The sequence below is a fragment of the Neolamprologus brichardi genome, chromosome 14 (assembly GCF_056152115.1).
Source record: "Neolamprologus brichardi isolate AB-2024 chromosome 14, ASM5615211v1, whole genome shotgun sequence".
Lineage (NCBI taxonomy): Eukaryota > Metazoa > Chordata > Actinopteri > Cichliformes > Cichlidae > Neolamprologus > Neolamprologus brichardi.
In genome coordinates, this window is record NC_142117.1 from 19,954,616 (window position 1) to 19,968,024 (window position 13,409).

At 37.9% G+C, this 13,409-nt stretch overlaps 1 protein-coding gene across 2 annotated transcripts in view; it reads right to left on the reverse strand.

Annotated features, from left to right (window-relative positions):
• The window catches only part of zgc:172282 (leucine-rich repeat and fibronectin type III domain-containing protein 1-like protein), a 176,034-nt gene that overhangs the window by 122,251 nt on the left and 40,374 nt on the right, over positions 1-13,409 (reverse strand). The window lies entirely within an intron of this gene.

Sequence of the window (13,409 nt, forward strand, 5' to 3'; positions counted from 1 at the left end):
AGTTTTGTGTTTGTGTGTGTGTGTGTGTGTGTGTCTGTGTGTGTGTGTATGTGTTGATCAGATTCCAGCTGGCCTGTGGTGAAGCAAGCTGTCCCATTAAAGTAATCCTATGTGCCCCTTAAAACCTGAAATTTGTTTTAAAACAGCAAGCACACAGAGGGGCAAAATAATTTCATCATATTATAGGATAAATTATTAGCGTGACAAAAGAAGTCAAATCTCTAAGCTCCTAACAACAAAACAAGAACAAAAACAAACTGAATCCATTTTCTTTGAGGTTTCATTAACAAAGACTACTTTGCTTTCATTTTAGTAACACACCAGAATACAGTCGACACATGGCGAGATAATAACAGGGTTTTAAAAAAACAAAACAAAACAAAAAACCTGATAGAATTGCTACTAGTGAAAAAGGACCAATTTCTTCAGGGAGTCTGGAATTCTAAGATTTCCAAATGACTTAAAAAAATGTGGTGGCAAAATTGTCCCCCCGAGTCCATTTCAAATAAGGAAAAGGTACATAGAAAACTAATAAAAATCAACAGGCATCAATGAAAAGGTTCTAATGAGCAAAATCAAGAGTAATTAACTGTTAATGGCTTTGCCAGCGATTACACCCTCACTGATAAGCTTTCCTGCCTGTAGGGAAATCTATTCTCTAGATTTACCCCCATCCTCAGTGCTAGGAGCAGTGGGCAGCTATTGTGTGGTACCCAAGCTGTAAGCCAACAGCACGGTGACAGGATAATATCCAAAGCATGTTTTCTTTTGCTTTTTTCATGCAGCAGAAATTATACACAGAAAGGTTCAAACCCACCCACTTTAAAGGCATCAGTGCCATCCACTTATCAACTGTGTTGCAGAAATAGAACACTCACAGATGACTGCTTGAGATTCCTGATATCTATTCAGAGTTTATTTAGCTTTAAATCTCATCTTCCTTACCGGTACAGTTGTCAGATGAGGAGGTGCAACAATACTATGAATCATTATCCATTACCCATATTAAATTGAGTCTATTCATTTTCTTTTTTAATAGTGTTATGAAGAGTAATTGGGAACACCGATAAGATCCTTGCAACATCAATACGATTATCAGAGTACCTAATCCGATCAGAGTTAATCTTATCCTAAGTTTAATCAACTGACATCAGGTCAACTAATTCCAAGATCAATATTTCATTGAACTGCATTATTGGAAAGCCGTCCATTGCCTTAAAACAATCCAGTTTTGTTATGCTTTATATGTTACTTACTGCCTTCTCTGAACATGGCTGTGCCAGTTGGTCTAGCCAATGCTCTGGTGGAAACTAAGATATCTCACTAACTACTGGGGTAATTGCCATTAAATTGGATGAAAATAACACCAGTGCCCAAAGGGCTAATAATGACTGTTGTGATTACTTGACTTTCCCTTACTTCTACCATCTACTTACTGTCTTTGGTGAAAGTAAAATTTTTGATGGAGGACTTAAATGTCTTGTCCTGCTTAGCTTTCGACACAGTACTTTACCATTAAATTTTCATAACGGGCACACTATTAACATTAAATCACATTAGGCATATATATGAGGGACTTTTCCCTTTTCCACGCGGCATCTGCAACTGCCGAATCAGCTTTCAAAATCAGAAAAAACTGTGTTTATGAAGGCTAATGTCAAAAGCGTAGGAGCCTTCCAGTGTTGACTTATCAGAACAGTGTACATAATTTAATACATAGTTAATACATATTGCTGCTCTTTAAAATGAGTAGCTCATTTACTAGTAAAAAACTCAGCACATTCTTTTTAAACTTAAGAACTAAGTTATGTAAACAGGCAAAAATCTTAACTACAGTTCATGCGATCAACCTTACTACAACTCAGACAATTATTTATTCATTATAGCAAAATTCATAGAGATATCCTTACTCCTTATATCGTTATTTGAGTAAATGTTTATCTCTTCTCTGTTTTATTACGAGTACATCTTAGTTAAGCAAGTTTTCTTTCACGCCAGTGGACCGCTGAGTGTTTTGGTGAGTCAAGATGAGTGCACAAGCATTCGCAGGTGTAATCTCTGAAATACTCAGTCGTCAGGTTTTAAAGGTGTATGTAAACCGCTTAACAGAATAAGCTTTGCCCTGAGAATGGCAAACAGCTGATTTACTCTGACGATCTCCGCTGGTGTAGGCTACACCTGGCTGAGAGAGAAGAGAGAGATAGAGAGAGAGAAATCATTAGTCAGTGGAACTGTCAGGACTCCTGCTGAGACGCCACAGCTTCTCCTATATGTGAATATGTGTGCTTTAGGGAGGAACACAGCTGCATGTGTGAGATGAAACAGGCTTGCTCGGAGCTCCATCTTTCATTCGGCACAAAAACACACTCACCACACTGATTAAATAATACATCGGCTTTAGATGATATATTCATGATATAGCCCCCCACCACCCTCCCGCACACACACTGCCTGCCGTGTGTGTAACATGTGTGACTGTAGTATTATGTTCCTTCAGGTGCTAACATGTAAGTGTCATGCTTCTGGCTTCTGTACAAGTTTTCAATGATATTCTTTCGATCCCATTATATTCGTTTTCATAGTGTCTCCTGTATTTCTTTTCCCACTTGTTTTTGCCTACATGTTAGTTTTCACATGTTCTATTGTTCTCACTTCCTGTTGTACTTTGGTAATGACTCTTTTTGTGTGGTAGCTGTTATCATTGATAGAGTTTGTAGGATAGCAAATGCTAAGATGCTAAGATGCCACTCCTTTCATTTTCTTTACTTTCTGTCTTCTCTCATCCAATGACTTTGTCTAACTCTATCTGTACATACAGTCTATCCCATCTATTCAGAGAGAGCCTGAAGTTATATTAATTTAATCTCCAACAACTGAAAACAAAATTAGTTATTAACAAACACTTTTTTTGCTTGTTACAATAAAATTAATTCAGTCTAAAGAATCTCACACTGTTACGCTACAGTGAGTTATCCCTCTTGACATCTACTGCAATATTGCCATAATGTCACCTTATTTTAAACTCGTTTTCCCTGCCACTATACCAGCTCTGAGTGAAGTAAAAATATGCAAGCAAAGCTTTCTGAGCACTTATGACATATACTGTAAAAATGGAGGGAAGTAAACACATTTGGGTAATGTTTCTCATCAAAGAATCTGCTGCCGAAAGTGTTTCCTGCGAGCAATACTGCCGCGCTGTCCCCGAGCTCAAGAAATTGTAATGAAGCAAATGCTGCATTGCAGAGACAGCAAAAACAAAAGCGTACTGATGTGACCAATCATAATGCCCTCACTCTTCAAAAGCAAAAATCTCTTTCATCTCTCATTCTATAAGTGAAATATGGATTTCTAACATCAAGTCAGGTGTCGTCAATGTATAAAACAATCAACCAGGATGGCTTTGTTGATCGTGAAATATACAAAAACTATCATTTTAAAATAATGTAATACATTTAATTCATTAAGAAAAAGTTATTCAAAAATCTAATATTTAAAAAAATAGTCGTGTTCAAAAATGTACATACTGTAAGTGTAATGAAACATAAGGTATTAACAGAAAACAGTAAAAAAAAAAAATAAACACATATTTTACAATCCAGATCACAATGCTGTATGCATGACATTTTAATAATTAAGTAAATAAAGATGTCAACACAAAAGTCTCAGAGAGAGCATCTCCATGGAAGATGTCATGTGGCAAAAAGGAAATATTTTGTTTTACTTCTTTGTCTACTCAAAATATTTCTTTTTGTGTGTTGTCTTAAAGGTAAGACTTTCCCTTGACTATATATATTGGCCTCTTTATATACTAAAGCATTGTGATGAGACCCAATGTATTCAATGTATTTAAGTTGCCTTGATTCACAGTGTCAGTTTAATCCTGGAGTAAAATATTAAGTAATAATTTCAAAGCAAAATATTGAACTGCCTTTAGTCAAAACTGTGAAATCCCGTTTCTTTTTTTTTCTTTTCTAGTCTGCATGAAGTGACTGATGGAGACGGTGAAACAGTAAAGATGGAGGGATGGATCATGGAATCAGTTAAGACTGATGAATCCCATCATAAGAATCACGGTAACTGAATGAAAGTGGAAGGATAATATCCGCAATCAAATACAGAAGGTGGGATACTGTTAAACCCATTAATACAGACTATTAATAATAATTGAGCACTAAATAAGCCAGCATGGTAAATAAGCCAAAGTAACACATTTGTAAGCATTTGAATAAGTTATTGCATATGACTTTAACCAAAATATTAATTACACCTTTTCCTTGCTAAAACAGAACTCAGAGTTTTTTTAATACATCCCCAAGCCACTGTGCATTGTTCTGCGCCAGGTCACAGTGCACTGAAAACACACACCTTATCTTTTCTTTGTCACAGCTACACAGTCATTGCTGCCGAAATGCTCACAATTTGGTTGCCTGTGCCTGTGGAAGATATCCACTGCATGTCACTAGATGTTCACTTTCAAGTGGCTGAACACTAGGTTTCTTTTAGTCAAAGCTCTGGTGTCCCTTGGCAGGTTAAGGAAGAATTTAAAACACCTGCTAACTCACACTGCACCTTGACACACAAGCTATGACATTGACTGTCCTGTTTTAGCATTAGTTTCTGTCATTACCCAGAGTGGAACACAGACTAAAGAGGGAGTGGAATGAATCTACTGACCTGGAAAACAATCATCTAATGGATCTTTTTTGTTTTTCAGGCACTCAGACAATAATCTCTCTACAAAGTGCAAAACCTTCTTAGAGATCTGTCTATTTGTTGTCAAGACCAGAAAAAAACTTGTGACTTAACATCATTGACAGCAGCTGACTGACACTACTAAACACACGCTTGAAAAGCACATATCCATCACCTCTCACACAGTTCTCACACTTGCACTCACGCACCCTTTCACGACCCTACTCAGCATGCAAAAAGAGTAACTTCCTTAGCTGAAGGAAAGACACTGCTTTAATTTTAAACACTGTGAGCTTGTGTGTAGATGTAGGTTAATGTAGATGTGCGTTATTAAAGAACGATTAAGGCACTGCTTCTACTAGATACAAGACAACATGGCCAGGTTCTGTTTCCTTATTCCTCTCTGTACTTTGACTTATATTGTATATTCTGCTGGCTCTGATGCTACAATCACAGGAAGGCTTGTAAAGGTTTGCACACATCACAACCCAAACATCTTATTTCAGGGTTAATACTCCAGTTACAATGAGCATCAGAAAGAGAATTACAGTATTAATTAATATTGTTTTTTTCTAAAGCCATCCTCACAGCCCTTCTCTGTGAGTACATACAGTATGTGAGAAAGTATTTAATCCCTTTTTGATATCCTAGTTTTCTGTGTCCTGTGTCACACTTACATGGTGCAGATCATCAAACTGATTGTAGTATTAGACAATAATACAGCAAGTGAACACAAAATGCATTTTAAAAATGATGCTTTTATGTATTAAGGGGAAAAAAAGCAATCCAGACCTAACTGACCCTACGTTAAAACCATTCACTCCCTAAACATAACAACTGGTTATGCCAACCTTGGCAGCAAGCACTGCAATCAAGTGCTGAATGATTTTAATCCAGCAAAACTGAAGGGTTTGGAGGGTTAAACTAGCCGTTAACAGGTTGTTTAAGGTCATGCCTTAATATAAAAAAATGATACAAATACTTTTTCACATATCTGTAATGCCTCGTCATCATAACACATAGAAAAAAACAAGGTAGCCTTTCAGTTTTGTCATGTGAGTGCTTAAATTTAGCCAAAAGAGGTTTGTTAAAACAGGCAGACTAAAAATATACTTGACACGAGCAGTTTAAAAGCATGTTTTAAGGGCACGAGTATATCTTTATGTGGTAAGGACAAAATATTTGTTAAAGCAAAGTTCAAATGTGTTATTATCAGGAGAAAGATTTTGAATTTTTTATGCTGGGCTTCATGTGTGCAGCTTTTTACTTGCTTAGATGTGTATGTGCATCTCAGTTTTTGTGGCCATAGTTAGAGCAGTGCTTGAGAGCAGCCTCGGGATAAAAAACACACAGTGCTCCAGTACCTACCATTGGTAACCACTCTGTGGTACAACTTAGTGCTGGAGGGCACCTTTTACCCACCAGTGCAACATAGCATCTGAGTGTTAGCAAAATGAATGCTATCGAACTTCCCCTTAAATGGACAGAGTAAGAAATCACAGGCTAGAGGAAGAACCTGAAAAAATACTAGGCAGAAAAAAGGAGAAAGCAGATGAAGCAGACTATAGAGCTGAATTTAATGAAACAACAGGGGCAAAAAGAGCAGAGATTTGTTTTAAAAGCATCCACATCATTCTGCTCTCCATCTATACTCCTCCACTCGTCTTGCTGATCAGTTTCCGCTGGATATCGATTACTGCAATAACTGCACAATACTCATCAAATGCCCTCTGGAATCACTGTCACTCTGTGTTTCTAGTTTCTCTCAAAGCCTTTTATTTCTTTTTCTTCTGGTTTAGATTTCTAAGCAGTTATTTTTCTTTCTTTGGTCTCTCATAAAGAAAAGGAACTTAATCCCTCTATAGTTTTTGCCACACTGGAGTTAGTCTCCCATTTCTTTCTCCTGTGTGACATAAGCCCACTAATGGTATGATGCTGTATATATTTCATTGCCATCTAATCAGTATTATCATCATTAGGTACTCAGAAACCCCAAGAGATAATCTCTATTTGCTCATTTGCGCAGCCATGTTGCTTTTTACACTGCAACTGTTCAGGGATTAGTGCACTTTTAAAGCTAAGAAAGAGCCTTGTGTATTGGAAATGCAGAGCTCTTTGGCAACAGACGAGTCAAACAGCAACCAGGGACACTGTTCTCAGAAGTAACGCACTGTGGCTGAAGACCTTTAAACCAATGCATCAGTTAGATTTTTAGCACTTATTTAACATGCTGCAGTTGCTTAAACAAAATAATAAACATGCTCATTTGAGATAAATGCCCGTTGCATTGAGTATTTGGTGGTTCTGATTTTTAAAAATTAAAAGAACATTTGATCAAGAAACACCAAACGTCTTAAAGACTTTGTTTACTTCAAATGGAGACACATTCACCTAAACTGGATATTTTCTGTGGTTCTGCGTTTAAGCTTTGGATAATTTTCTATTTCTTTCTCTCTCTACCTGCATTTCTCTGCATGTATCGTGTTTCCTGTTCCTTTCTCTCAAAAGCTTTCCTCCCTTATGTTGCTCTATTTTCCATTTCTCTGCCAGTCTTTATGCATTTCCTGTCTCTCAGCTGAGTGCGTTGACTTTCTTGTCCATCAGAGAGCTTCATCCCCAGAGTGGTGCTTTTATCCTCCTATCCCATCCATGTTCTCCCCTACTGATTCTGTCTGTCTTTCTGCCTTCATATGGCTCAGTCTGTGTCTCTGACAGAGTAGTTCAGACAGTTTCCTTTCCGCCTGCATTGATTCCCAACTGGAATACATTTTGTTGTATTCAACTGTGGCATACTGATAAAACCTCTCTTGCAGCCATGGAAAAATCATAACTTACTTAAAGACAATTAAGTGCTTTTAACAATGTAACATGTATATTGAGTTCTGCTGTTCCAAGAAGACTTACCGCTGTCACTGAACGTGTGCGCGCTCCCTGGAGTGCAATTGACTAGCTGTCAGCATCTGGGTGTGGATGAGACCTGGCTTTGTTGGTGTGTACATGCATTTGTGTATGTGCGATGTCACATAAGCATGTAAGTGTGCTCTGTGTATGTGTGTTTATGAAAGTTGGAGTATCTGTCATCTTAGTGATCCAGAAAATATTTAAGACAAGCTGTCGCCAACTCTGTATTCAAGCACACACAGACAAGCACACAAGAGCTTTAATCTCCTTTAGCACCACTAACCCCTCCCCCTACTCTCACACACACAAACCACACACAGGACAAGCAATTATATTAACATGTATACCCAACACAGGTGACCCTGTCTAATATTGTGGAAAATTAACAACAAATGCTTATATATACTTCAATAAAAAGGAAGTGTGACAGGGTGTGGGTGTGACAGGAGATGGTGGACATGTTGTGTTTTCAAGATGATCCAAGTAAGCATTTGATGGAGGCAGCAAGGCAGAACAAAGAAAGCCTGTTGAGTACAGCGCTCAGGTGTTTGTCAAATCCTCTTTTGTATCACATGCTAAGACAAGAGTGCAGTTTCTAAATTATAAAGCATTCTACATTTTCTACAAAACTACTTAAAAAGCTAAAGTTGTAATTACAACTTAATTACAACTATATTTTTCTTGCTGGACTAGGAATTTGAAATGATCACTTTACAAATCTCACGCCTCTGCCTGTAATCTCTGAATTTACATTGGCTTATTGTCAGGCAATGAGACTTACTTGGCTTAAACCAACAATCAAGATTTCCTAAAAATATAGGTGGACAATTCAGCTGTCTATGTTCAAACCTCCATAGGGAGGTTTATCCAAACGAAACCTCAGCCTGCCTCCCTATGTGAAGCGAGTAGAGGTAGTGGGGATGGACACACTAAACATTCTTGCACCTGGGTCCAGTACCTTGTAGCTATGGCTGAAGTTGGCACTATGCTTCACAGACAGCTGATACACTGTCACTTTGTTTTCTGGGTGATGGCTGTTATTAGATAGACAGCCAATACTAGATCAAGATTGTAGATTTTGTCATAAAGAAAAGCTCTTATAAATACTTGATATAGGGGCTTAAATTCTCTGCAAGACACATACCATACCTGACTGGTGAAACGTTTCATCTGCTCTATGTGAAAACAGCCTCCATCTGATACCATACAGGATATTTTGTCCCCATTAGTGGTGATAATTATTATGGAAAAATATGCTGCTGCATTCTGCACTACATCTACAGTGTCTTCATTAGGTACCTCTGTTTAACTGCACATTAATGCAAATATCTAATCAGCCAATCACATGAATTTAGGTATGTAGACATGGTGAAGACAATCTGCATAAGTTCAAAGCAAGAAGAATGGGGAAGAAAGGCAATTTAGGTAACTTTGATCGCTGTATGGCTGCTGGTGCTAGACAGGATGGTCTGAATATTTCAGAGACTGTTGAGGTGCTGGAATTTTCATACACAACCAAGTTTTACAGAGAACTTTATAGGACTTTACAGAAAATGTTCAAAAAAGAAAAAGAGCAGTTGTCTGGGCGAACATATCTTGTTCATGCCAGAAGTCAGAGGAGAATGGCCAGATTGCTTTAAGCTAAAAGGAAGGCAACAGTAACTCAGTACTTGTTGCAACCAAGGTTTGCAGAAGAGTATCTCTTGAACCTTGAAGGAGATAAGCCACTTCAACATAAGGCTACACCAGGTGCCACTGCTTACAGTTAAGAATAGGAAACTGAGGCTACGCTTCACACAGGTTCACCAAAGAAGATTGAAAAATGTTGCCTGTTCTGATCGTTCTCAATTTCTGTTGCAACAAACTTAATGGTAACATCAGAATGTGATGTTAGGGTAGGAGGGAGATTCACATCCTGGATGGGCAGCTGACAAATCTGCAGCAACTGTGTGATGCTATCATGTCAATATGGACCAAAAACTCTAAAGTAAAGTTTCCAGAACTTTGCTAAATCTATGCCATGAATTAAGTCTACTGGTCCAACGCAGTACTAGCATGGTTTGATAATAAAGTAGCTATTAAGTTTATATTGCTTAAGTGTTTCTGATCTACGTTTGAAGTTCATTTGAGAGAATCCAAATATATATAGTTAGAATATATATTTATATATAGTCTTCTGTATAGTCTTATATATAGTCCACATATTTTGAGGCAGGAACAGTGTCATTTTTAACCCACATGAGACCAGAGTAGCATTAAAGTCAGTCCAGCAGGCATTCCCGTCAGGTTACCTCACCTCACTCATGTCGAACTGAAAAGAAATGTACTGTTGTACTACAACTGAGCTCAACCTAAATATGCAACATACTCACCAAGTCTCTAAGATACAAGGCACCCTAGAAAGCAGGGCCATTTCAACCACTTTCCTTTATTTCATCCTTTCAGTCACCACTCAAAGCATATGACCAGAAGAATGGTTTGGATTGTATAGACTGATTGGAAGCTTCACCCTGACCTCAGCTTACACATAAAAGCAGTTCCGACTCTGCACCACCTCATTTCAAAACCCTCACTTTTGAGGTACGCTGAAAGTACTTTCACTCCATTACTTGGCGAAGCAACAAGAGCCAAACCATAAAGACATATGTTCCTCTTACATTTTAAAGGATACAAGATGTGATGCCTCATCTACACCACCCTTGTTTTTAAAGATAATAATGGAAGGAGGCCACTAATAATAATGAAAACATCACAAGTACAGTACAACACAGATAAAACAGGTCCTTGCTTGCACCTTGAAATCCACCCCATAATGTGGACACAAGCACTATGGATAACAAAGGATCAAACTTGAAAAATCAGTCCTGCAATGGTCCACTTCCAGAGCATCTCACGTGAAACTTCACACGATTTATATTTACGCTACATTTGTGGATTAAACTGAGAAATTGGAATGAAGTGCTGGCTTTCACTGTTCAAACAAGCACTCTATCACATGTCTTTAGCACACTGTGAATATTCTGTGCATGTGAACCGTCAATGTCATTATTATTATTAATTGTTTCTGGCCTCAGTGGTATAAAAAACAAGAGCCTGCTCGTACCCCTTTGCCTAATTTGCAACTGAATATGGACTGCATGCTTAGTTCTAATGAACATTATACACGACTCCTGCCATGATAGCAGTATTCTCATTACTACAGTTAGATATATGTAGTGTTAGAACAAGAAAACGAGAAAAAAAATAATCCTCTGTTTGGAAAGTAGTGTGTGTGTGTGTGTGTGTGTGTGTGTGCATGCGTGTGTATGAAACACACTAAGTGGCTGAGAGATAATTAGAAATAACAGTCTATGCCACATGCATTCTTAAACACATTTGGAAATTCCACCAGAGTCATGAGCAGCTTTCTATTATACAACCCATTAAGTCATTAAAATGTAATTTACCGCATCCATGTTTGTGAAAGAAGGAGCTAAGACAGAAAATATAATTTCTGTTTCTGAGGTGGCATGGGAGTTCAAATTAATGCACGATGTTATAAATAAATGACAGCGACAAAGTTGCTAGCAGGAGATGAGGTTGTCTTAAGCAGTAATGAATCACATGAGTTGAAATCAGGCAAAGAGCTGTGGTGAGAAGCAACTAGGATGCAGGTTTGTGTGCTAGAAGGGAAAAAGTCAATAAAGGGATTTTTTTTTTCTCTTTAAAAATATCTTGTTTTTCAGATGGAATGAATGATTGAGACACATTTTCCGTGGAGAATATGGTAAATAGTGATTAAGAGTCAGAAACTTCTCCCACATGCCAACAATCAGCACACTTCCTCCTAATAGCAACCCTTAGCATTATTGCTGTCTTGTTAAATAAAACACTTTTCAGCAACCAAGGCATTTCTAGGTCACTAAAAAAGAGGCAGAGATCAAAATCATGCAAAGTGAAACACACACACTTTGTATAACACGCATACACATTCGCACACTGTGCTCACAAATGTATGCAGTAGGTAAGCGCTAATGCAACAGTCGACGCTGGTATTCAGTGCATATTAAGTCGTCTGAGTCAGCCTGCCTGTCTACACAGTGGCCTAGAGAGCTTACAAGATGTAGCCATTTAAATTGCTTCTTGACTTTGCTGCCTCATGATTTAACTAACCTTAAAAACTGTTTATCGTAAACACAATAATTCTTGTCCTCTTATTGGCAACTTAGTCTCCAATTTTGCACTTGCCGCCCATCTTGTGTCCTTAAAAGTAGGATGCGGTTCAGTTTCTTTCTTCACAACAGACTTTCACTACTAATGTCATTAATCAGTGTTATGTCCAGTTTAGATACAGAACCCAAGTAGGATCATTGGTAACACCATCACATCATGTCATGGTATGTCATGTCACAGCATATCAAATTGGATGGTGTGAAAAAGGTAAATTACAAGGTTATATTAGCTCTTGCAATCTCTTGTAATACATCCAAAAATTAAATGTTTACTTAGGAAAAAAGCTAATTTTTGTCATTTTTCAAATCCAAACAGCTTCTCATAAGCACTCAGTGACTCACTGACCTGTGGGAACTCTTCTGACATTATTCGTTTGAAGTCAAAAGCCATTCTTGTAGGGATATATAGATAAAAAACGCTGGTATATGGAACAGATTTCGCAACCACAAACAAATCACTTTAGATGTCTGATCTTTTCCCACCCACTGTCACTTTCCCTTAGTCTGCCTTTTCCTCCCTTCTTCCTTTCTCTAACATCTTTTGCTTCCCACTGATGCCTATCTCTTACACACATGTATCCCTGAAAAAGCTATCTATTACCTCACAAACGCACACCTCTGTCTACATCCTTGATCCTAAAGTCAAAAATGAAACAAAACAGTTTGTTACTACTTTTTCTGTCCCTTGGTTTGGGCATTCGTAACACTATATTGAATCCAACTCAAATTAGAAGCCTTTCAAAGCCTTCATCTGAACTTGTGTTACTCGTTAGGTCTTTGTGACACAAGCCTAGACACCAATGAGCAACCTTTGATCACCAGAGAAAAACAAATTGCCAAGTGGTTGCTGGAGGTTGCTGGATATCACTGGATGAAACTGTTACAAAAAAGACTTCCTAAAATTGCTTAGGGTTAGAGTAAGGGTTTACTGACCTTTTTACTGGCAGAGCATTTGCCGTCAGAGTAAAAGTTGTGCCTTACTGCAGAAACCAACAAAAGGTCCAGCTTTAAAAGAGAATGGTCTGCATTTTCATTTTCACTACCTCCTAGCGAAGAGCTGACAACTTGGTGTCTTCCATGTAAGCAACCAAATCAATTGCAAGGAGGATTTTGGTTCAGCACCAGACACCTTTTTGTGACTAATTTTGCCTGTCAACATAGCAGAAAGTAACCTTGTGAAACCTTGAGCCTTACATATTACATTCAGGGTACATATGAATTTACCCTGTTATCATCTGAAAATATTGTTTAAATTCCTAAAAATGTAACTGTGACTGTCAACACATTTGAATATGACATACCCACCCGATCACTTCTTTTATGAAGAGTCACGACTCTCTGTAAATGTAAATATAAATTATCGAATACTGTTACAAAGTGAACGGGGTTTTTTTTTGCTGTTGTTTTGTTTTTACTGACTCTGATCAATAGGTAAGCTTAGCTGTTATTGAATCAACATTCAATGAATTCCAAGTGTCCAAAAACGGCACAGCTGTCAAAATCAATTTGTACACAGGTACAGGCAGACAAGCACACATATGCACATGAGAGGCTACATTCGCCACTATGACAGGGGACCAGACCATGCCAGTCCAGTTAGCTTCA